Genomic DNA, 24,653 nt, shown 5'->3' with positions numbered 1-24,653 from the left:
TGAGCTCCTTGATAGTCAGAGGTAAGAAAGAAGCATGATCAAAGGAGACTGAAAAAGACTCTTAAAAGACTGAAAATTTGCAGAGCATGGGTTCTTGTAAGCCATGAGAAGAGAGTGTCTCAGGAGGGGATCCAAACAACTGTTGCCAATCATATCTGCTGAAATCAAGTAGGATTCAGAATCATTATCTTTCAGAATAGTCTCAGTGGAGACATGAGCACAAAACCCCAACTGGTGTGGATTCAAGAAAGGATGGGATGCGAGGATTGAAAGTGGTGAGATTAGACAACTCTTTCAAAGAATTTTTCAATAATGGGAAATAGAGAAATTTAATAGCATTTAGAAGACTTATGAGGTGGTATAACTGAGTAATATAAGTAATATCCTTAAAGTCCTAATGTTTATATAAAGTTAACACTAAAGTTAATATAATCAGGAGTAAAATACAAAGATATTAAGCAAGATTTGCACTGACTTGAATGCTCATTGAAACAGGTTGATGAGTTACATCTTCCTAGTTTCCATATACAGCATATGATCATTTCACTTTCTAGCTTATTCTAAATTTGTATTGTCTGGAAAAGGATCATAAATTTTAGACCTCTTTACATCATTTAAAAATTATTATACTAGACAACAAAATCAAGCTTTCATCATACATTAGAGTAACTAAATACAAGACAAGACAGAGAGAAAGTGTTAGTTGGCTATCATGCTCTGTGAGGATAAAGGTCTGGTTCAGTGATCTATTCTGGGACTCAATGGTGTAGACATTTTATAAATTAATTTTAAAGTCAAATTGTGTCTTATGTGCCATGTTCCTTAATAGTCCCTTACAAGGTGTTAAAACAGTGGTTGTTAAACACAGGGATGCTCAGAATCTACCACTCAAATCCAGCCTCCACTGAAGATCACAGTGACATTCATCCACCATTGGTTGAATGAAACAATTGGTTCATCCCCTATAGGACAAGGGTATTTTGTTTGTTTGTTTAGCTGATTAGTTACTTGGTTGGTTGATTTTGCTTCCTCTACAAAATTAGAGGAGATTGATTAGGTCAGTTATTTTCCTTTTACTAGTTATTTCTCTTTATTATACACATAGTATATTCCCACAATGTTAGCTTGGTGCCATGAATAAAAATTTTGTAACATGGTCAATCAGTGTCTCAGTTGTAGAGGTTTATTACTATAGGAATGGAATCTTAAAACATCCTCATTCTTATCTAAACAACAAAAATGCCCAGCTTTCTTTAGCTATTTCTGTGTTCACACTATTGAGATTTTAATCATTAGGAAAAGAGAGGTAATCTCAATTTCACATCTAACACCAATGATACCATTTTTTGCTCAATATCAAAAAACAAACAACCCAATCAAAAAAATGGGTGATATATTTAAATAGACATTTCTCCAAAGAAGACTTACAAATGGCCAAAAAGTACATGAAAAGATGATCAACATCACTAATTATTAGAGAAATGCAAATCAAAGCTACAATGAGGTATCACCTCACACTGGTCAGAATTCCATCATCAAAAAGTCTGCAAATAACAAATGCTGGAGAGACTGTGGAGAAAAGGAACCCCTCCTACACCAGTGGTAGGAATGTAAATTGGTACAATCACTGTGGAAAACAGTATGGAGGTTCCTCAAAAAGCTAAAAATAGAGTTGCCATATGATCCAGCAATCCCAGTCCTAGGCATATACCCACACAAAACTATAATTCGAAAAGATACATGCACCTGTATGTTCATTGCAGCACTGTTTACAATAGCCAAAACATGGAAACAACCTAAATGCCCATTGGCAGATGAATGGATAAAGAAGATATGGTGTGTATGTGTATATATGTGTGTGTGTATATATATATATACATATATATATGCAATGGAATATTACTCAGCCATAAAAAAGAATGAAATAATGCCATTTGCAGCAACATGGATGGACCTAGACATTGTCATACTGGGTGAAGTAACTAAAACAGAGAAAAATATCATATGATATCACTTATATGTGGAATCTTAAAAAGTGGTACAAATGAACTTATTTACAAAACAGAAGTAGAGTCACAGATGTAGAAAACAAAATTATAGTTACCAAGGGGAAAAGGGGGGAGGGATAAATTGAGACATTGGGCTTGACATATGCACACTAATATATATAAAATAGATAATAAGGGCTTACTATATAGCACAGGGAACTCTCTTTTCAATACCCTGTAATGACCTATATGGGAAAAAAATCTATAAAAGAATGGATATATGTGTATGTCTAAATGATTCACTTCACTGTACAGCAGAAACTAATACAATATTGTAAATCGACTTTAAATCAACTATAATCCATTAAAAACTTTAAAAAAATAAAATAATGATGCCTCCTCTGAGTTAATATGTAAGACAGTCAACCTAACAGAAACCTGCAATACTCAATTCCCTTGACCTGCAATACTCAATTCATCCTTCTTTCCCAAATTTACTTCAACTTGTAAGAGAAATTGCCACATCAGAGGTGGATACCATCATATTCAAATATTTTTAAAAATACATTGAGTGGATCCTGTGGGTCCAGGAATAACTTCTGGGTTAGCACCTAAAATTGACACTATTTTATGGAATGCATATAAATTTAATGTAGAAAAGTTTATCTTCTGCCAGTTTCCCAAATGCAACAGGAATTTAAGCTGAACATAGGGCACCATTTGCACATTAATTCTTCATTGGTAGAAACTTGGGAATTGTCATCCTGGATCAGATTCGGGGTGAATTAAGCGATGGCTTCTCTTTATAAAATTGAACTGTTCATTCAGCAAATATTTCTTGGCATTTGCAAAATTCCAGGGTCTGTTTTAAACAATAAGGAAAGAGTGGTGAATGAAGTAAAGAGTACATGAATTCATGGAAGTATACCCAATGCCAGTATTGAAAGTAAATATATCACAGGTTATTTTCATACTGAATTATTACTGCCATTCATATACATATATGTATACACATATATAATTGTATATCATTAAATAATTACATAGTAAAATCATAGGAAATGGTGTTTATTATTGTAATAATTATTAGCTTAGAATAGTAAATGCTGTAAATTAATTACTCATTGTATGCGTACGTTCTTGAATTGGTTTGTTTTAAACTTGAGTCATTGAATTTATGCCAATTGTCCAGCTCCTAAAATGTAATTATTTGGTGAGCATATATCAGTACACAGTATGGTATTCATACCAAGTATGATTTCATGATTGTGTTTAACGTTTCCTGAACGTTACCAAAGCATCTCAAAATTTGTCCACAATCCCTTCACAAATTTTGCTTTGCAATTTGCACACACCATTGATAATTGAAGTTAAGCAACACATCAACCTAATATTGTAAGAGAAAACCCTTCTATGTTCCCATATAACTTGCCTAAATTATAGCCTATGTAGTTGGCCCTCCAGCCTTTCATATCCACTTGTTCAAGATCCATGGACACGAAGGGCTGACTGTATTCATTGTACTATGCCATTTTATATAAGGGACTTGAGCATCTGAAATCCACAGAGGGTCCTAGAACAAATACCCCACAGATACTAAGAGATGACTGTGCCTGTGAAAATGTCATCTTATATATGTATGCTGTTTTAAAATGCTACATGTAAGTTAGAGGTATAGATGCTCTTTCCACAGTTTTCTGATAATTTAATATGTTTTATTTCTCAGTGCAACATGAGCTCTCATTTCTCCATACCTTTGCCCATGGTGCTTCCTCTGCCTAAAAGTCTTAATTTATCTTCTGCTCAATTTTCTTCATCCTTCACGATTCAGTTCAGTGGTTCTCCCTTCCAGAAAATAGGTGCTGATTTTTGCTTTCTATATCCCAGTCTCTGTGCAAAACACATTAAAATTTCACCATTTTATTTTATAATAAATTTCTTATCCTAGTTATACAGATGAGACATAGAAGCTCATAGGAATTTTTTAACTTCTCCAAAGGCAAACAGGTGGTTAAGCTGGGAATTGACATCAAGCCATCTGGCTACAAAGTGACTGTGCATACTGTCCTGCACACATATTTAATTTTCATTTTTGAATATCTTTTTAGATGGTCATATCCTCCACTAAACTATAAGTTTCTGGTGGGTCAGGACAGCCCACTTTACTCATCATGCCTGTCTGTCAGTTGACACTCCATAAATGTTAATTGATACAGAAATAAATGGGCACATTGATGACTGAAATTTTATTGCATTCCATGGCAGTACTTATTATTTTAAACAACTTCTCTGTTGAAAAGTGTCACTTATGTGAAATTGAAATCGACTTCCTCTTAGTGTTCCACTTTTCCCCTAGTTAAATCCCTTGATAGACCTTAGTATAAGTTTAACTCATTCCCTTCCAATGTTTAAAAGCAACTCTTATTACAAAGCAAATCTTCCCATTTCCTTTGTTGCTATTCATATGCAATAACTTCATTGTATCATCCTGGCCATTCCCCTTTATTAAAATTGGATTCAATTCAACATAATCCAAAAACTATTTGATGATCATAATCTCATTTTTTACATCTATTTAGTTGTGAATAGTAGATTTCCATATTGCAGGACAAAATTAACTTGACTTGGAAAAAAGTAGTGATGTCCCACTCATTCTAGAGGCTCTGTCTTCATTATGGCATCTAAATGTTAGATTTTATTTTCTCTCATATGGTCTTTTTTTCCCTCTTTCTCCTTCTCCTTCTCTTTGTTTCTTCCTTCCCCTTCCCCTTCCCCCACTCTTTCTTCCCCTCCTCCTTTTTTGTTAAGCGTCTTCTTATTGTTGATTACTTTGAGGCTTATACTCTTATAGGTGAGCATATATACTCTCTTGCACAAACAGACTGGGGTCACACTTGTGGTCCAAATCCATAATTTGCTCTGGACTTTTCCTTTATTATGGGAGTATTATTACAAATAGTTGCATTAAAATTTGTCCAGACGGATACTGCAAATTTTCACTTTTTAGTTCCAGTTTCTGCCACTGTCTCTTCTAGCAAAATAGGAAAAACTTATGCAGTGAACAGAATTCTCACTTATCAAGATTATCATTCTGAAAGATTGACTTGTACATATTTCTAAAGCTTTTTGTATAATTGTCTTTTCTCCAGTACTTTGCCTTGCAAATTTCAGATACTTTAGCCACCTTGAATCCTAGTCTCTTTCTTCTCTGCCCAGCAAGATCATTTTCTTTGCTTTAGTTTTCTTTCCCTGCACAGCAACCCAGGAAGTGCATTTATATGAGAAGTCACTGCATTTCTAATGCTTACGTCATTTGTTTTATATATTTTTTAAAGCTATCTAGTCATTAGATATCTATAGTGAGAGTGCTCCTTCAGTATAAGGTACCCTATTATTGATGCAAGTAGATGGTTTATATAAACTTAAAAAAATAAATATAAACTTTTGAAAATCAAGAAAACTATATCAATCACATACTAAATGAAACACAACTTATACAGGTTTGTTTGTGATAACAGAAAGACATCACAAAAAGTATACCTATTTATGACCCAGTGTTTGACCTCAAATAGGTTGCAATTTATATGAAGACAAACACACAATCGCCTGAAAATATAGCATAAATATAATTCAATATTGAAAACTTTTAACTGAATAGAAGTGTAGATCACCATATAATTGTGATTAATAGAAAAATTCAAGTAGGAGTTAGTATGGTTCTGAGTTCAAATGTTGATAAGATTTCTGAGATATAGGGAAATAAGGAAAGGGTTTAAATGGTAAATATTTCTCTATAGTACATGTGGAAAACAAAAGCATGAAGGACAGATAGAATAATTTGAACCAAGTGAAACACTTCAGCAGAAAACTAGCTGGTAGGACACCCGCTGGATAGTCTCTGTCATTGAATACAGTTTGAAGCATGAAATTAGTATGTATGTGTAATGCAATAGTGAGATAAAAACGTTAATCAACACCCTCAATTAGTTTAAATGGAGTGTGTAAGAGAGAAAAAAAAATGACAACTAAGTGTACTGAAATGTGGAGTGGTACTGAATTGAATCAGTAACTATTTCTACGAGGATGTGAAGAGAAATCCAGCTCTAATTTGAAAATCGAAGGATGAGTATTACTTAAGTGTCTTGGTGGTTGAGCGAGGGTGAGAAGACTGCTCTAGGCCAGGTGAACAAGCTGTATGAAGACCCAAGAGCAAGGAAATAAAAGCACAGTTAATTGTGGAACTACAAGTGTGACTGCAGTATAAAGTCCAAAAAAGATAGAATTTGGAGTTAGAGTAAGCAAGATGCTAAGTTGCCGAACACTTTATAGAGGCCAAAATAAAGGTTTTGTTTTTGTTGCTGTTGTTTTCAGTTGCTTTGTTTTCTTCTTTGTTTGTTTGTTTTGTTTGATTGTCTTGTTCTGTTTTGTGGTAAGATGAATACATCAGTGGTATAGAGTGTGGTTTAGAAATGAGATGAGGATTTGACTTGAGTGGTTGAGGTGTGATGCTGTGAATTATAGTGAAGCAAGTGTTACAAGGATGAAAGTGATGGATTCAGGTCACTATGGAGGATTAATCAAGGATTAATGAAGAGAATATATTTACAAAAAGGTTTAATTCCTGTTTATTAAGATACAAAAATGAATTTTGCTTTTATTGATAAAGTCATTTGTTTCTTTACTTATTTGTAATTTGCCTTGCTTCAAAGAGTGTTTAATATAGAGAGAATCTAATGTTACAGGTTTATTAGGCATGGGGGTAAAGTTAGTGAAAGACAGGGATTAAAAAAAGTAGGATTTAAAACTTAAGTGACTATTATGCTCATCAGGAATAGAAAAGTCAGAATGAGAGGAAGATGATGATTAAAATATGCTGCAATTAGATGACAGTAAAGAATCCTAGTGAGAATCATTAGCTGGCATTTGGATATAATAAGGCAGAGACACATATTTTAAAGTCCAAGTTGTGCATATATATATGTATATATTTAATATCATATATTTTATATTTACTATATAATGTACATATAGAAGTAAATTTGAAGTCATAAAAACGAAAAAGTTTCTCAAACAATTTAAAGTAGGAAAAACTAGCCAAAGGCTAAATCTTGGTGAATATAAACATTTATTATTAAAAAAAAAATCCTTTTCCCAAAGCTCTGAGTTTTACCAAAGATAAGAATTACAATGCATTTTTGTTTATATTTTATTTCTTACTGTCTATTTCATCCCTGGCAGGTTAAAATATATTCACATCTTTCAATAATCATGTATCTTTCATAGAAATACAACTTTTATCAAAGCAGTAGGGAATTTCTACATTTCAAATAAAAGCATATTTTGTAACTTTCAGAATGATGTATTTTTAAAAAATAATATAATTTGAAGAAACTACAAAAGAATATTTCATGTATATCATTGTGTGTGTGTGTGTGTGTGTGTGTGTGTGTGTGTGTGTGTCTGTGTATGTGTATAGCTTTCTAAGCTCATTTCTTCTAACCACAAATATTTCATTTGGCTATGTTATGTTTTGGCTTATGCTTCTAGGCTACTTCAGTGAATAGAAATCTGAGTTGTAGATGATGTTGATGATACAGTTGTATTTTTCAAAAAAAGCTCAAAGTTGAGAAGTATTGGATACCATAATGTTCATATTAAAGAGCTGATCAGAATGGTTTGTAATATATAATTAAAACTATGTTATAGTTAGGTTTTCTATTTCTGAAATGTAAACACTTTTAAGTATTTGACAGCTCATTGCAAAGAGGTGTAATGCCCCTTCCACGTGTGCTGTGTGTTGCCTTAGGGATCCCATCAAGAGATGCTACTTCTCCAACTGCACCAATTATCAGGTGGAAAATTACTTTATGGACTCCGACAAACAAATGAGTTTACAGAAAGAAAATTATCTATTTATACCAATTGAGAATAAATAAAATAACAACATTAGCTAAGACTGGGGAAATAGGATGAGCATAAACCTTTAAGTAGGAACATGTCCCAGCCTGATTCTGATTGTTCTCCAATGTACTACAAGTTAGAGGGAACTTCCAGACCTCCATTCAATAATGCCTTCTATCAGTTTCTTTCAGACAATGATGTCTATTGGTAGAATTGGTTTCTTTGTCTGCTGGTCACCTCATTTTTCAACTGCTGTTTGCCTGAAGAGTTGCTCAGCACTATTTCGTTGGACCTCTATTGAGCTTTCTACTGTAAGTTGCATCAGAAAAACTTTGCCCATTTTACACTGCAATGTGTCATACTCTGGGAACTGCCTAGTAAATAATCCCATCATTTTTTTCCCTAAATTGAAAATGGGAGCATCAATTTCCTGACTCAAAATGAAACTCACTTTTCCTAATTTGAGACACCAAGTGTCCCGATCTCTCCTTGAATCCATCTTCATTTATTCTTTTAGCAAATATTTACTGATAGGCTTCCATCTGTCAAGAGTGGTATCAAGCCCTTGAAAAAACTGGAGTAAAGAAGAAAGAGATGATAACTCCTACCCTGAAGGAGTTTTTATTCTATTAAGGAAGTTAAATATTAAATAGGACAGACCTAGCTCTGATCTCATAGAGTTTATATTCTGTGAAAGAAAAACCCATTAGAGGACAATTTATGTGATTTATTATTTATGTTTCATACTGAGAACTATGAGAACTCATGTCAGTGGTATCTGCTTTAGTCTAGGGCCAGTTTTTATCAAATATGAGGAGTACGTAACAAGTCAAATAAATTTGTTTTATTCTGCTTTATTTAAAAATTCATTATTGATTTCATATTTAAAGGCTGAGTAGTGTTTAATTTCACAAAATATGAGCCTCAGAGGCAGGTCGGAAGGAACAGAAGACAGAAGACAAAAGTATGCCCAAGTATTCTGAAAAAGGAAGGAGCATGTGAGAAATGTAAACTCCAGTGGGTATATTCAGCAAGGGAGAGAGGGATAAGAGATAAGGATGGTGATATAGGGAGAGGCCAAACCCTGCAAGAACTTATAGGTAGGCTGGGAATATATTTATTGCTGCATTTTTAAGAGTTAAAGGAGGAGCTATTAATAATTACACCAGGACCACAGATAAAATTGTCCAGAGAAGAATTTGGATAATTGTCTAGAGCAATGAGGGGCTCTGAAGGGTTTGGATGGTGGGAGAGAGTTTGGATAATTTGTAGGTCAGGAAAGAAAGGGTTTGAGAGAGTAACGAGTAGACGGGGAGACTGGCTAGGACAGAATTTCAGCATTCTAGATGAGAGATGACGATAAACATGCTTTGGAAGCCACCAGGGGGAAAAAAAGAGGATATTAAATAGAGAACTTATGGGTTCAAAGGTTTTGAGACATTCCATTGGTTTATTCTCAAAGTTCTAAGAAAATCATTTTCAGGTTTCTACACTTGGGAGGCAACTATATTAAATGAATCTGGAGATAAGATCATTCTATACAAGTATATAAGGTAGCTTCAGTGGCACCTGGCTATTTTATTCATAGATTTTTTTTTTTAAAGATCTTACCCTCAAAATCCAGAGTCACCTACAAATTATTAAAAACTTAAATCTAAGATCACCATTTCTAGATTTTAAACCTCACTGTGTAACTTATCTTAGACTTATTTATTTTTTTATTCAACATATAGATAATAAAATGTCTTACATGGGCTATATATTAAAGAGTTTCAGGAGCACTATGCAGATTACTTTGTTAACAGCACATGTTTTCCTACATATCTTTTTGTCTTTTTGTTGCCATTTATTTTTTGCTACAGTCTAGCATCCTGATCCTGTCCCATCCCAGAATCTTTTATATCAATTGAACAGCATGAATGTACAACCCATTTTCGCAAACCAGAAACCTAGAAACCATATTTCCCTGCCCCCACTATTTGTAATCTGTCATCAAGTTCTGTCCATTTTATATCCCAAATAGTTTTCAGGATTATCTAGTTCCCTAGATGTCACCTACCCCCACTTGTCCAAAAAATTATCTTTTATCTGGGCTGTAGAATTAATGTCCCTACTCCACAAAGTGATCATTTCCAAATACAATGCTGATTGTGTCAATCCCCACTTCCAGTGCTACACCCATCCCTACCGACCACACTCAGTGTCTTTTTATTGCCTTTGGTATAAAGAGGAAGGTATAAATGTCTTCCAAAGGAACTTGAAGGTGTGGCCCCTCCCTACTTCTCAATCCTCATCTTGTACTATATTTCCACTCCTCATTTAACGTCTACACTAGCCTTCTCTCACTTCCTTGAATGTGCCTTGTCCTCTCTTACTACACACTTTCCCCTCTGCCTAGAGTGGTCTTTTCCTTTATTTCTAATGCATCATTTGAACTTCTAATTTGTCCTTTATATTTCATTTCAAATGTCACTTTCTCTACCAAGTATTCCCTTATTCATCAGTTAGGTGAAACTCTCTGTTAGATAATCTCATGACACAGGTAACGTTCTTTTCATAGAACTTATCATGTTTTCTCTTTTGATTATTTGACTAATATTTCACCTGCTCAAGGGCATAAGCTACCTGAAGCACAAATAATAATCATGGCTTTTGTTCATATTTGAATCCCTAGAGGTCTTAGCAAATAGGTGTTCAATAAATACATACCAAATGAATAAATCAACCTCAGGTAGACTTAGGATTGAAATTTTCATTAAAAAAAAAAGCTAAAATTCATTCATTTCTGCACTCAGATAAAATTCAACCATTTAAAAAGTAGTAAGAATCTCTTCTTCGAGGTTCTGCTCCTGTTTATTCCTATACACATTCTCTTGCACATTTGATTTCCATCAAATACTTTTCACTCCCTGAATCCTCACTCCCACAAAATATTTTGATTCATTAAATCCCCAAGGATTTCTTAAGATTTCCATCTTAAGATCATGATGGATACAGAGCCAATTATAGACCTGCAGTCAATAGACCTTCCTCCTTTCAATGAACTGCAAAGTCCCTTTTGGATCTGTGATGCCTGCCTGGATTGGCTCACAGACCCCAGGGCTGGCTATGAGGTTTTACAATTCATGCTGTGTAGTTAGTCAACTGACTTCCTCACAGAAATGGTGGTTGGGTAGAGTTAAAGGGAGATGATGCCTTGGAGCAATGCTATTTAGTGAGGCCATTGCTAGAATGTGTTTTTCTTTTGAACTTGTAAAAGTCTTATAACTGTGTTTTAACTATATTACAAGATTTTAAAAGTGGTCAGGTTTTTCAGGTAAATATGGTATATATCCTACTTTTTGCTGTGATTTCTAATATATAGGTGATTAAATAAAAGATTGTATCATGGTAGCCTTCCATCCCAGGAAGAGGCACATTTATCAATTCTATTATGCCCATCATAAAACACAGATGATATAAAAGAAAAAAAAAACGTTCTAAACTTGAGTTCCTATGGGATATGACCCAATTTGAGTTTGCCAACACTATACATTCATACCAGTTAAGTGAGTAGAGAAGTAAGGGCAAAATAGGAGAACTATAAAGGAGACCAGTTATTTTAAGCCTATTAGAAAGAACAAGGATATAAATTTGTAATAAACTTTCCAAAAAGCCCTTACTATACGAGCAAGACTTTCTCTTTGATTTAATAAGGGAAATGGTCATCTTGTTCTGCATAAGGTCACTTGAGTCTCCTCATAATATATAAACCAATGTAAATAAAGTAAGAAGAAAGCACATTGTGTGCGGGATATGTGATGAACCACTTTTTGACCCTCTCTTAGCCAGTCAAGAAGTGACATGAAATTTAAGTAACTGATGAAAAAGCAGACAATGCAAAATGTAATTTGAAAAAGAAGGAGTGAGTTCTTTGAGGGTGAAGTAGTCAGCTCTGAAGAAGAAAGAAAATGAAAACAACTTTTTAGGAGACATCAAAATCCATCTCACCTCTGCATTTTTATTTTTGTGAGATGACTTCTCGACCACTGTTTTTTCCTCTTTCTGACAGGCTGTAATGAGAGATATTCTCCAAATTCATCATATTATCATTAGGGTGCAGCTAATGGGAGTTGATCAGATTGTTCACAGGATTCACTTAAAGTTAACTATTGGGTTCAATTAAAATTCTAGATGAGAGAACCCAAGGTAATCTGGACTCTAACTCGGGTTTTTCAGGGAAAATTAAAACATATACACAATGCATAAGACTATTTTTATGCCCTTACATATTTAATTTCAAATATATTAAACAATTTTTAAATTGTCAAATGACATTGGCAAACTCTGTCTTACTCTCTTCCAAGGATTCAAAATAGAGTCTAGTGTTTCCGATATCCAAGTTTATCATGACTGTGAGAATCATTGGGCAGAGGTACTGAAAAGTAGAATTATAATGTTTCCTTATTAGAACTGATTAATATAATAAGGTATATTACAGTTATAGTATAGATGTTCTCTTCTGATTATTTTCCCTCAGAATTTGCTGCACTATTCAGAATTTAAAATAGACAGTTCCCAGTGGCAGAATTTTTAAAACGTATTTGTTAACTATAGTAAGTGAGATTTAATTTTTATGCTTATTCAAACTATAATGACTTACCAAGGATTCTTTTTTCCCAACTTTTACCTTGTTGCACCCTCTATCTTAAGACCGGACTCAATGTGAAGGACTCCAAAGTTTCTCTTAGTCTTTGTATTTTTGAGTATTTCTCTGACATCCTTAAAATGCAAGTCACTAAAAGAAGGTATAAGTCTCAAGTAGACACTGATGCCACTTCTGGATGGAAAATGGGGGATAAGTGAAGTGTATTGACAATAATATTTAATATACTTTAGTCTATCATCTACCTTTTACTGTAAGAGGCTTCAGAGGAGATGATTTTTTTCTTTATTTCATACAGTTTAAAAATATTTGACAGAATAGATACACATAAATGGTTTTAACTGAATCATCATTTGATTGTCATTATAAAACCTACAGTTCCTGGTTCTTGATCTCAGATGCTTATTGAAAATATGTCTTCTGATGATCTACCCCTTTACTTATTTCTGGAAATCCCTGATAACATGTAATAACATGTAACTTATGTCCAATGCTTCACAGCATCTACCATTTCCTTTTTTGTGTCCCCTCACGCGGTTGCACCTGAAATGTTATTTTCTACTCCCACCGTCCTTGGATAAACACGATCTCCTATAGCTGCTAATGGTGGACACCAGCAATGATGTGTGATTCCCCTTTCAGGTGCCAAATACCTCACAGTATTTTATCCATTTTGTGTTCTCATGGCAATGGGGGAAAATGCTTCACAAATTCTTTGTAAGACTGTTCCTAAACCTGGCAAACATAAGAGATAATATGTGAATCCTGGGTAGAACAAGTGTTATGTTAAAGTTTGAACCCCTGTCTAAGTGTACAGGAGGAATATTCTGGTGGACAACCAACACTGGCTGTCTGGAGTTCTGTTTAGAATTCCTAACTCTGTGCTTGATTTTACCCAAAGTAAGGTGTTCTCCTCCAACCATTTATCTTTGAAATTCAAATTATCTCCTCTTTCTACTTTTTTTCCTGAAGTCTAGCTGTAATATTTTCTCTCCCTCCTTCTCCAATATCTTCCGAACAAGAAATAGGCCTAAAACTCTGAGACATAGGAAGCAACATAGCCTGTTTCTCACCTTCTTCCAACTTAGATCTCTAACTTAGAGTTTCTTGTATTTCTGTTAAGGATTAAGAGCTGAACAAGCTCAAAGGCTATATAAGGTTTTGCCTTTGTACAGACACATTATTTTATTTGTATTGATTGACTTTCTATCATGTTTGGGATGCTCTTTTAAGTAATCTAAGTGATATAAGATGACTCAGGTATGAATTATTTACTGGAGTAATGAGTAGCCTGTCAGAGACTACGTGAAATTTTGTGTGTAGAGCGCAGAGGTCTGTAAACCACCACCACCTAGAGGCCAAATATAGTCTTGAGTACTTCTTTTTGTAAATAAAGTTTTCTTGGAATACAGCTATACCCATTCTTTTACTTAGGAAAAGGACTAGGCTGAAGCAAGTAGGGCCTCAAAGGTACAACATTTCCAGAGGCACTCACTTCGAGGGTCCAGCACTCAAATGACTCTATAAATGAGTGCCTCCTTAAACTGTGTGTACTAGGTTCCTCACCCTTAACTCAACCCCATGCTAGGGCAGGCTTTGTTTTTACATATTATCTGTATTGCTTTCCTTCTACAACTGCAGAATTGAGTAATTTCCACAGAGACTGTATGGCCTGCATATTCTAAAATATTTGCTATCTGGTCGTTCACATCAATTTTTTGCTAACTCCTGATTTAGAAGAATTCTTATTTGAGTCTAAATAAGTCATAAAATTTCAGAGGTCTGGACAAAAGATGGACTATCATTAGTTATATCTCTATTTGCAGTTTCTGAGTCCTTAGGACAATATCTAATGGAATAAATATTGATCATGAAGATGGACCTAGTAATATAAACTTAGTAGAAGAAAAAAATTCTGAGTAGAGTGTCTGATATTCCAATTTGCTCCAAGTTCAACCCCCTCTTTCCTTAAAGACTGCAGGCTCTGGAGTCAGACCACCTGTGTTCAAATTGTGGCCCTGCCACTTTGAAAGAATGTGACCTGAGGTAAGCTGCTTCACCTTTCTGAGGCTCAGTTTCTCCATTTATAAAAGGCGGCAGGGAGTGAAAATAATAGTGCTTAGCTGAAAAGGTATGGATTTGGGAGTAAATAAGATAATCCATGGAAAGAACTTAGAACAGTGTTTGGCACAAAGTAAGTTAGCAAGTTATCAATCAACATGTGTGATTAGTATAGTTGCTGAGGCTGTGAGGGTGCAGTGGCTATCAGCAAAAACTGAAGCAATACCTCTTACTAAATTCTGTAATACATTAGGGAAATATATGACTGCTCTTTCGCTAATATGTGTTAAGAAGACGCTCACCACTTCTTGTCTGCTACAGACAGCTGGGCTTTTTGGCACCACGATGACTCAGGGCGGAGGACTCCGAAAGTACTTTAGGGCTTTTCTGGGAGAAAGATGAGGCTCAGCAGTGTTCATTATGGGATAACGTGCCAATTCAATCTGAGTTAACTTAGTTCATCATGCCTTATTCCTATCAAAGGTTATGCGGACCAGTGGCATAGTGGTTGCAAACAGTGTTACATAAATCTCTAGAGTATGATAATGAGAGGCATTGAGAGATTCATGGATCTAATGCAACAAGAATTTAGATAAGGGAAAGATTACTTCCATTGGGGTATTACTACATCAGGAGAGACAGAAAGACTAGATTTTTTAATCAGGGCTTGCTTAGAAAGATCCATAATTTACACATCAGACTGACATGAACACTTAAAGGGGACCAGAGAAAGCTTGCAAATTCCACGAGAACATGATTTAGGACATTGAATGGACCTACATGAGTCTATTAAATGGAATAACTAATGCTCAACATTTTAATCCTTTAGACCACATAATTAAATAAATGATTCAGTAAATGTTCCTGATTCATGCCCTGGCTATTTCTGTTTGCCCTGATTGACAATTAAAATAACATCATCTGCTCAACAGATTCTGGCTTTATCCTCACTGCTTTATATGGTTTTCTTAATCTCTTAAACCCATTTCATTATTCATATCACTAAAGAGTCAAGCATACGTGCTACTCTTAGAGTCTAATAACATTTTCATATTTTGTTGGGATTTTTTCATTTCTCTTTTGTCACAATTAACTGATGTTTGCTTAAAGCAGAGTTTAGAGAGATGTTTCTAGTTTAGGATGTGAAGGCAGTTTATAAAGTATGCCATGAATTTAAGTAGTTATTTGAATAAACACACTAAAAATAGTTAAAAATTAAAAGCATTTTTAAAAGTCTCCTTACACTTCTCAGTTTTATCCTTAAAATATTTGACTATATAATTTTAAGCTCTATCTGTTTGGAGGAAAGTGTTAACGTCAACTGAAAACATCTCCAATTTGTAGTTAGTGAGATCTTCTCTTTATCACCAAAGTATTTTGATCAATTACAAAAGTAATATCTCATATAAATTTGAGGGCTTATAATATGCCAGGTAGTGTTCAAAATGATTTGTACATACTAAGCTAATAAACAAAACAACTCTTGCACCTAGTGCCATATTTTATCATTCTTAAAGGTGCAGTAACCAAACCATGGACAGCTTAAGAATCTTTTCCAAAGTCATGAAACCAGGAAATTACAGAGTTGGTATTAGATTGCATTATGGACCCAGGATCCAAGGACTTTTTCACTGGTAGCATCGCAATTAAATATATTTAAAATGTTATGAAAGTGTTGCTCTGGCCTGCCTTTGAAAAGATATACATTGGTTTCCATTGAAATTTTTCTCTTCATTTGTATTCTGGAACAACTGGTTTAAAAACAAAAGAAAACTAAAGAAGAATCTGTTTTGGCCACCTGGACCAATAGGCTAAAGGAATTGCTGTTCTCTGTTTTATTCCTGTCCACCTCAGCACTTTCAGTCTCCAGGGCATGCTATTGGTCTTAATCATAAATTGAAAATGAGAAGCAGAATAATTAAAGACCAAACTGTAATTATGAGGAAGATCTAAAGGGAGCAAAACTAACATTGATTATAGGCCTTCAGTTTCCTATTAGTGCATTTAGGATTAGCTATAAACAGCCTTGTTAAACCCAATTAAATAGTTCATCTGAAGGATTTTTCTTATTAGCACAGGCTGAGAGACTTGACTTTTAGAATTATGTTGCTTGTTATGCACAAGCATTTTCCCAATATTGACTTTGTCTTCTAAGATTTTTTTTTTTTAATCACAGTGCCATTTAAGAGTCTTTCTTGAGAGATACTATTTGACATGTAAAAGTTTTGGATGATAGTCTTAGAAAAGTCCTCCGTTCCAAGGATACATAGAGGTATTTCAAAGCATTTTGAAATATGGAAAAGTAGTGTTTCCAAGATAATATCACATAATTTGGTTTGAGGTGTAATAAAATACAGACACTTAGGTGCTCAGCAAAAGTACAATTCATGGCCAGACGGAGCTGCTTTGTTTAGAATACCTATTGCTTTGTATTAACCACAACACTGGCACATTTTGTAAGTTCAATGAATATTTGAGAGTAATACAGTGCCAAGTCTGTATAGTCTCTGCTATATTTTTTTTTTCCTTTTTCTTCAGGCCAGATAATAAAATTGTTTGAACTGTCCCTCCAACACACATATTATAAAACTAGAAATACAGTAGCTCATTTTGAACATCTGTTGAAACAGATTGAGAGGCATTTTGGCAAATGTGTTATCACATGTCACTATGGAATAGCACTTCAGATCACTCTAAATGAAAATTAAATTTGAAGGTTCCATGCTGCTGTATGCTACATCTGTATACAGACTCAGTGGGTTCTATGCTGTGTTGTCAATGAAAATTTATGGTAAATATTGTTTTCTTATCCTGACAATATTTTCTTTATTTTATTTGAACAACTAATAGATATTATTTTACTTTAGTTGTTGTTTCAAGTTTGTTGGAAATATTCCTCAATCACTATGTTTCCAGTGGAATTATAATGTAAAAGATGTTTTCCTTACATAGTATAGATATATTGCATTTTTAAACATAGAGACATTCATTAGATATTTGAGGTTAAAGTACAATGTTAAAATGATGTTTCCACATTCACACAGGAAATTAATTGAGTGACTGCAACTACCAGTGAGACAAACTTTAGACTTCTTTCCAATTCACACATTCTAACTTAATAGAGGCCAATTATTACATTTTCTGTTTCATTGATAATTCCAATTGTCTACCCCTATGTACATGTTTTTTTTAAAAACAATAAGTAAAGAAATGAAAATTTTCTTAGTGTAGAAGCTACCATGTTAGTAAAATGATACTTTAACAAAGAAGAAGATATTGCAGCCCATGAGAAATTCAAATCTTTCTCCCATTGAAAACTCTTTATCTTGGTACTGTTAATTAAGTCAGATGACACTTTCCTCCAGCATTATCTCTAACCTCTCTTATATGATATTCATTATTCATAGTTTTGGTCTTGACTTGTGGATAATTATGGTCCAAGTCCTAACTCTGAAGTGTTCCTTAATCACTTCATTTTTCCTCTTATTAGCTGTACTTTACATAAGAGACCATTGAGTGCCAATTCATTTTGCAATGAAAGGTCAGTTTTATCTAAAAATAACAAACTTTGTCTTATCTGATTTTCTGGTAAGAAGAATGTAATCTTCTAAAATTATTATTGTAAGATAATACATATGTTTTCCAGGAATTTCTCCAGCTACCAAACAGAATCTTTTTAGAGATTATATTGTGGTGACAAAAGTATGTGCTTTCATATGGGTAGAATGAGGTCCCCCCTCAAATTCATATGTTGAATGAAGCCTTAATCCCCAATGCAACTGTATTTAAGGATAAGGCTTTTAGGAGGTAATTAAGAATAAATAAGGTCAGAGGGTGGGGTCCTAATCAGACAGAATCAGTGGCCTTATAAGACTAGAAAGAGAGATCTCTCCCTGTGCAGGCACCGAGGAAAGCCATGTCAGCACACAGCAAAGAAGCAGCTATCTGCAAGCCAAGGAGAGAGCTCTCACCAGAAACTGAATCAGCTGTCACCTTAATCTGGGCTGTCCCAGCATCTAGAACTGAGAGAAGTAAATTTCTGCTGTTTAAGCCACCCAGTATGGTATTTTGTTATGGCAGCCTGAGCTGACTAAGACATGCTTATATTTCAAATCATAAAAACAAATTATTTTTAAAAGTTTAGATTTCTTCCTCCTTTCAAATAGAAACTAAAGTCCTTCCTTGAACCAATACTCAAACCCTGGAACATACACATCAGTGCTGGGATCCTCATTCTGGTACTTAACTAAATCTGTAGTTTAGGTAATGTAGTTAATTTCTGTGAATTGACAAGAGGTGTTATTAATGCAAACTGAAAAAAGTATGCTTTAGATTATCTTTGTTCAGGCTCACATAGCTATCAGATGCAGCATAATGCATAGCTTTTTTTCCATTACATTGAAATTGTAGACTTTTAATACTGACTCTTTTTTTTTTTTTGGCTGTGTGTGGGCTTTCTCTAGTTGCAGCGAGCTGGGGCTACTCTTCGTTGTGGTGCGCTGGCTTCTCATTGCAGTGGCTTGTCTTGTTGTGGAATACAGGCTCTAGTCATGCAGGCTCAGTAGTTGTGTCATGTGGGCTCAGTAGTTGTGGCTCATGGACTCTTGACCCCAGGCTCAGTAGTTGTGGCACACCGACTTACCTGCTCTTTGGCATGTGGGATCTTCCTGGACCAGGGACTGAACCTGTGTCTCCTACATTGTTAGGTGGATTTTTAACCACTGCACCACCAGTGAAGTCCCCTTATTTTTGTTTTAAGTGACATTAGAACTACGGGTATGTTTTAAATGATGTTTATTTTATCAACTATGCTTATGAATATAATTAATTGTGTGTTTAATTTTGTAGTTATTTACTTAAATTTCATAAATATATCTAAAAGTAAATCACATATATGTGTATTTTTTAATAAGATTTATAAACTTTTATAACTTGTTTTTAAAGATTTTGTTTCAAGGAGCATCTTTATATTGAAAATAAATTTTCTATCTAAATATATATTTTCTGCATATTCACAATACAAAAACAAACTACATAAATTCAACTGAATAGGAATTTTAAGGTGTTTAAGTAAGTTTCAGACATCCATTATAATTATTAATGTATTTTATTTTCTAATCTCTCCAGAAATCTGGACTCTGATCTCTTTGGAAAATTATTTCTTATAACTACTTTGGTTAAGCCTTCTAATATAAAGCTTTTCTATTTTCTATAGGAATATTTATACTTAAGTTATAAAAATGCTTCCATATGGTTATGAACCCAATTGAATTAACTGTATCTTCAAATAACTGCATTTTGTGCTGGTTCATAAATAATAAATACTAGAACATATTCAGGGTTAAGCTTTCAATCTTGGCTAATATTCTTAAATGTTACCACACAAAACTAAGATTAGTTAAAAGCATGAATATCCACTTGTTTCAGGTCCTTTTCTTTGCATATTGTCATTCTCATAATCTTTTGACAAGTTCCCCACCCCATTTTATGAAGTTTTAAAAAAATGATTATAAATCATATTCTTTGTGATTTATATAACTCAGAGTTTTACAAAATAATTATGGATTTTTACATAAATTATATAATCTGACCATAATAATAACACTTTTATGAAGAAGTTGAGGTTTCAATACATACCTTACCTCAGAAGTGTTCAGGGACACTCTTAGGACAGTAATTGATTTTCAAAGGGGAATTCAAGTCAAGGTTTTATATTCTTAAATTCAGAGAAAGGTAATAGCAAAAGAATGTCACAGAAGATCACACAGATGCTTATATTGATATATATTATCTAGAGAAATATGGAAAATATATTGAGCATGTAAAGTAATAATTCATTCTATCTAGTTTCTAATGATATTTGGAAAATGCACAAGGTATGGAATTATGACTTGGTTTCATTGAACTACAAAATGATTATGAAACTTTCTGACCTTACTGAGAGCCTACTGTGAACAAGGGAGTTTGATTAGGTCTGAGGGAGTGCGAATGATATGCAAAAATAAATGAACTATGTTTTATTCCCTTAAGGATTGTCAAGGTGAAAGAAAAAAAAAAAACAGTAAAACTACTCAGATAGAGGTTGAAGGCTTTGATCAGCTGATAAACTTGAGAGAGAACCTAAACCCAGGTAACTTCTGGAGCAAACAGAGTTAAGTGGGACTGGAGTTGTACGCTGTGAGGGAAGAGAAGGTTTTGTGAATTGGGGTTTTTTCCTCAGGTTGCTGTTTTCTTTAACTGATGCAAAGCTGTGGTTGGTACAGTTGAGAGATGATTTGTTTTTCATGTCTCTTGCTTAGAATCTTTGGTACAATCTTAGTTTGGTAGCTGTCAGAACAGTTACTTTGAGAACTATCTTTGTAAGACTTGCAGGTTGTCTGTAAACTATCTAATGCAAGTTAAGTTTCAGGAAAGTGGGATTAGAAGGGGAAAAAAGGGGAAGAGAAGAGAGAAAAAAGGAAAGGAAAGGAGGCAAGGGATGAAGCTAGGAAAACTGGGGTCTGTTTTAATTCCTTCATAGCAGTTTATGAGTCAAAAAATTAAGTGTTTAAATCCTGTGCAGTCTACTTACTTTATTTGCGAATCCAAGCAAAAATGTTAAAATTCTTGACCATCAATGTTATCATCTGTAAAGAAAAAATAAAAGTTATTGTTAAAATCTTATATCATAAAGTATTTGAAAGTGTTCTCTAAACCATCCTTTGTATAATTATAGATAGTGATAAGTGTATATGATTGACATTGTCATTCAGACATTTTAATCTATAGGTTGAAAGGAAGAAAATAAGTCTTTATAAAAATTGTGATAGAAAACTGAATGATCAAAATAACTGTTGAATTGTTCTATATTCATGAATTTCCCAAAAGACTTAACAGTTCTGATGATAAATAGATAGGGTGGATGGAGATAATTACCTATTGGAAAGTTAATAGTGTTCTTAAAAGAAAATCAATGGCCTAGCCAGTGCTAACCTTAGTTTTGAAGTAGAGTAATACAGAAGAGATCCAGATTGTCATCTATGACCAAGAAATTCCTAAGAGAGGAAAAAAATCCACTGATAACAAGGTAAGGATTATTAAAATTGCTTTTTAGTACTTCAGTATATTGTTGTGACATCAGTTTTATTCAAGCATCATTTTATGATTTGTAAAAGCCTGACTTTTTTATCTTATTTGAAACTTCTATCCATCTTGTACTGTAGGTGGACCAGGTAACAAGGTTATTATTTTGGAGTGGAGAAAAATGACAACATGGACTTCAAAAACCTCTTCCAAAGTTATTTATCCAGTATCTCCTGACAGTGGAATTACTATTCATTCTAATAATTAGCCCAGAATTCTTTTTTCACTGTTAGATTTATGCGCTAGGTAGGTATGGCTAACTCAGTAGATGTGATTTTCTTTGTATTTATGTAACAAGTAATAATCGAACCTATTTCACGTCAGATATAATACAAGACACTGGATGCAGAGGTGAATGAAGATCACATGGTGATTACGCTTATTCATTACCTCAAAAAGAAACACTGTACCTACAAGCAGTCACTCTCCCCCAAGTCACTCCCTTGCAACACAGACAGCCACTAATCCACTAATCTGCTTTTCGTCTCTATAAATTTTCCTATTCTGAGCATTTCATATAAATACAGGCATACAATATATGGTCTTTTGTGACTGGCTGCTTTTACTTAGCATAATATTTTCAAAGTTCCCATGTTCTAGCATTTACATTATGTATTTCATTCATTTTTATGCTGAATAATACTCTGTTGTGTAGCTATTCCACAGTTTGTTGTCCATTCATCAGCAGATGGACATTTGGGTCCCTCAATTGGCTATTATTAATAATGCTGCATACTTTTTAACACTTCTTGATTTGTCTGTCTTTTTTATTATAGCCATACTAGTGAATATGATGTATTATCTCATTATGAGTTTGATTTTCATTTTCCTAATGACTTATAATGTTGAGATTTGTGCTTATTAAATATTTTCATATGCTTATTGATCATTTACATAACTTTGGAGAAATGTCTATTAAAATCCTTTGCTCATTTTAAAAATTTTATTTATCTTATTGAGTTGTATTTTTTATATATCCTGGATACAATTTCTTTATAGGTATATGATTTTCACGTGTTGTTTTCCCATTCTGTAGATTTATTTTTCACTTTTTTTGATGGTATTCTTTGAAGCACATTCTTAATTAAAAAAAAACTAATTTATCTATTTTTCCTTTTATCACTTGTGCTTCTGATGTCTTGTATAAGAAACCATTGCTTAACCTGAGGCATGAAAGTTTACTGCTAGGTTTTCTAAAATTTTCAGTTTTAGCTTTTACATTGAGGTCTATATGTTAACTTTGTGTATTGCGTGATAAAGAGGTCCAACTTCATTCTTTCGTGGATATCCAGTTGTCTTAGCATTGTTTGTTGAAAAGATTATTGTTTCCCCACTTAAATATCATGGCACCCTTGGTGAAAATCAGTTGACCATAATTTAAGGGTTTAATTCTAGGACTCTCAATTCTATTCTATTGATGTATATGTCTACCTTTATGCCAGTAAGTTATTGTCTTGTAGCTTTTATAAGTCTTGAAATCGAAAAGTATGTGTCCAACTTTGTTTTTTTTCAAGTTTGTTTTGGCTATTCTGAGTTCCTTGCATTTCCAGATGAATTTTAGGAAAAGCTTGTCAATTTCTGTCCAGATAGGGAGTATCTGTTCATTCAAGAGACCTTGAATGATTGTCTTTGCCTAAAGTTGATCAGTTTAATAGATGTTTTCCCAAATACCTCACCTTCTATTCTGGAAGTCCTGCCCTCAGTTTTTAATTGGGGAACAATGTGTTCTGATTTACATTTCCAAAAGTTATAGGCATTCTTTACAGAGAATAAATTGTGTCAAATAAAAGTGGAAAGTAATGATTTATGTTCAAAAAAGACTATCACTGTTCTAGTGAAAGATGTTTGTAGCAACAGTTGAGATGGAGAAAAGTAGGTAAAATCGAGACACACTTTAAAGGAACATTTAATAGGACATGGCATATGATTGGATGTCTGTGTTTAGGGACAGGACTGAATTTACATATCCTGGGTTGTTTTGATGATGATGTAATTTAATGGTATGAAAAAAGGCAGATAAATAGGTTTCAATAATTTAAATCAATAATTCAGATAGGGATTCATTACATTTGAGATGTTTCTGAGATAAAACACTTGTAGATGTAGACTGGTAGTTGTGAAGTTCAGAAGATAGGATGGAATTTATCAACAAAGGGTACATAAATGAATGAACAGATACATTCTAATAGAAAGAGTGAAAACAAAGACAGGAGTATAGCCCTAGAAGTTTCTCTATAGAAATAACAACATTTAAAATTTGAAAAATGAAGGTGATTAAGGAATGGCCTCTGAAATTAAGAGAACTAAGAAAATTTGTCAAGAATAAGAGGATGGCTATCTGTGTTAATTGTTGTTAAATGACTGAGTTATGTAAGTAAAGAAGTGTGTCCATCACATTTGGGAACATTAAACCTGTTGAAAATTTTGGAAATAGCACTAAATGGGAATTGTGGGTAAGAAGCAAGATCATATGTTGAAGAATTAACTAAGATATTAGAAAAACACAAGCAAATAACGGCTTGAATAAGTTTGCCTACAAAAAAGGAGTAGAAAAATAGAGAAAAGCTGGAAAGAAATGGATTATCTATATTATGGCTATTTTTGTGTTTTCATTATGTCCATATATATAATTCATAAAGTAATAAAAATAGCAGCATATTTTCATCTACTCCCCTTTACTTAAATGTGATTCAGGGAATTAGCTTCTCTTGTTTCTGCATGACAACTTTATCTGGACCCAAGGTTTTACTGTTTGCTCTTAAGAAAGATACTGTCCTAAAGATACTTTTAGAAATAAGCACAGCAATCTTGATTCCGAAAATAGAATGTCTAATTCCACATCAATAAACAAAACTCCAAATTCCTCACACCTACAGCTGGGCAGAGAGAAATGGAGTCAGGGCAGTTCTTATTTAATTAGGAAATTCCCTAAGCTA

Source organism: Delphinus delphis, chromosome 5 (assembly GCF_949987515.2).
Source record: "Delphinus delphis chromosome 5, mDelDel1.2, whole genome shotgun sequence".
Classification (NCBI taxonomy): domain Eukaryota; kingdom Metazoa; phylum Chordata; class Mammalia; order Artiodactyla; family Delphinidae; genus Delphinus; species Delphinus delphis.
The sequence above is the reverse complement of the archived record's forward strand: the minus strand, read 5'-3'. Positions refer to the sequence as shown.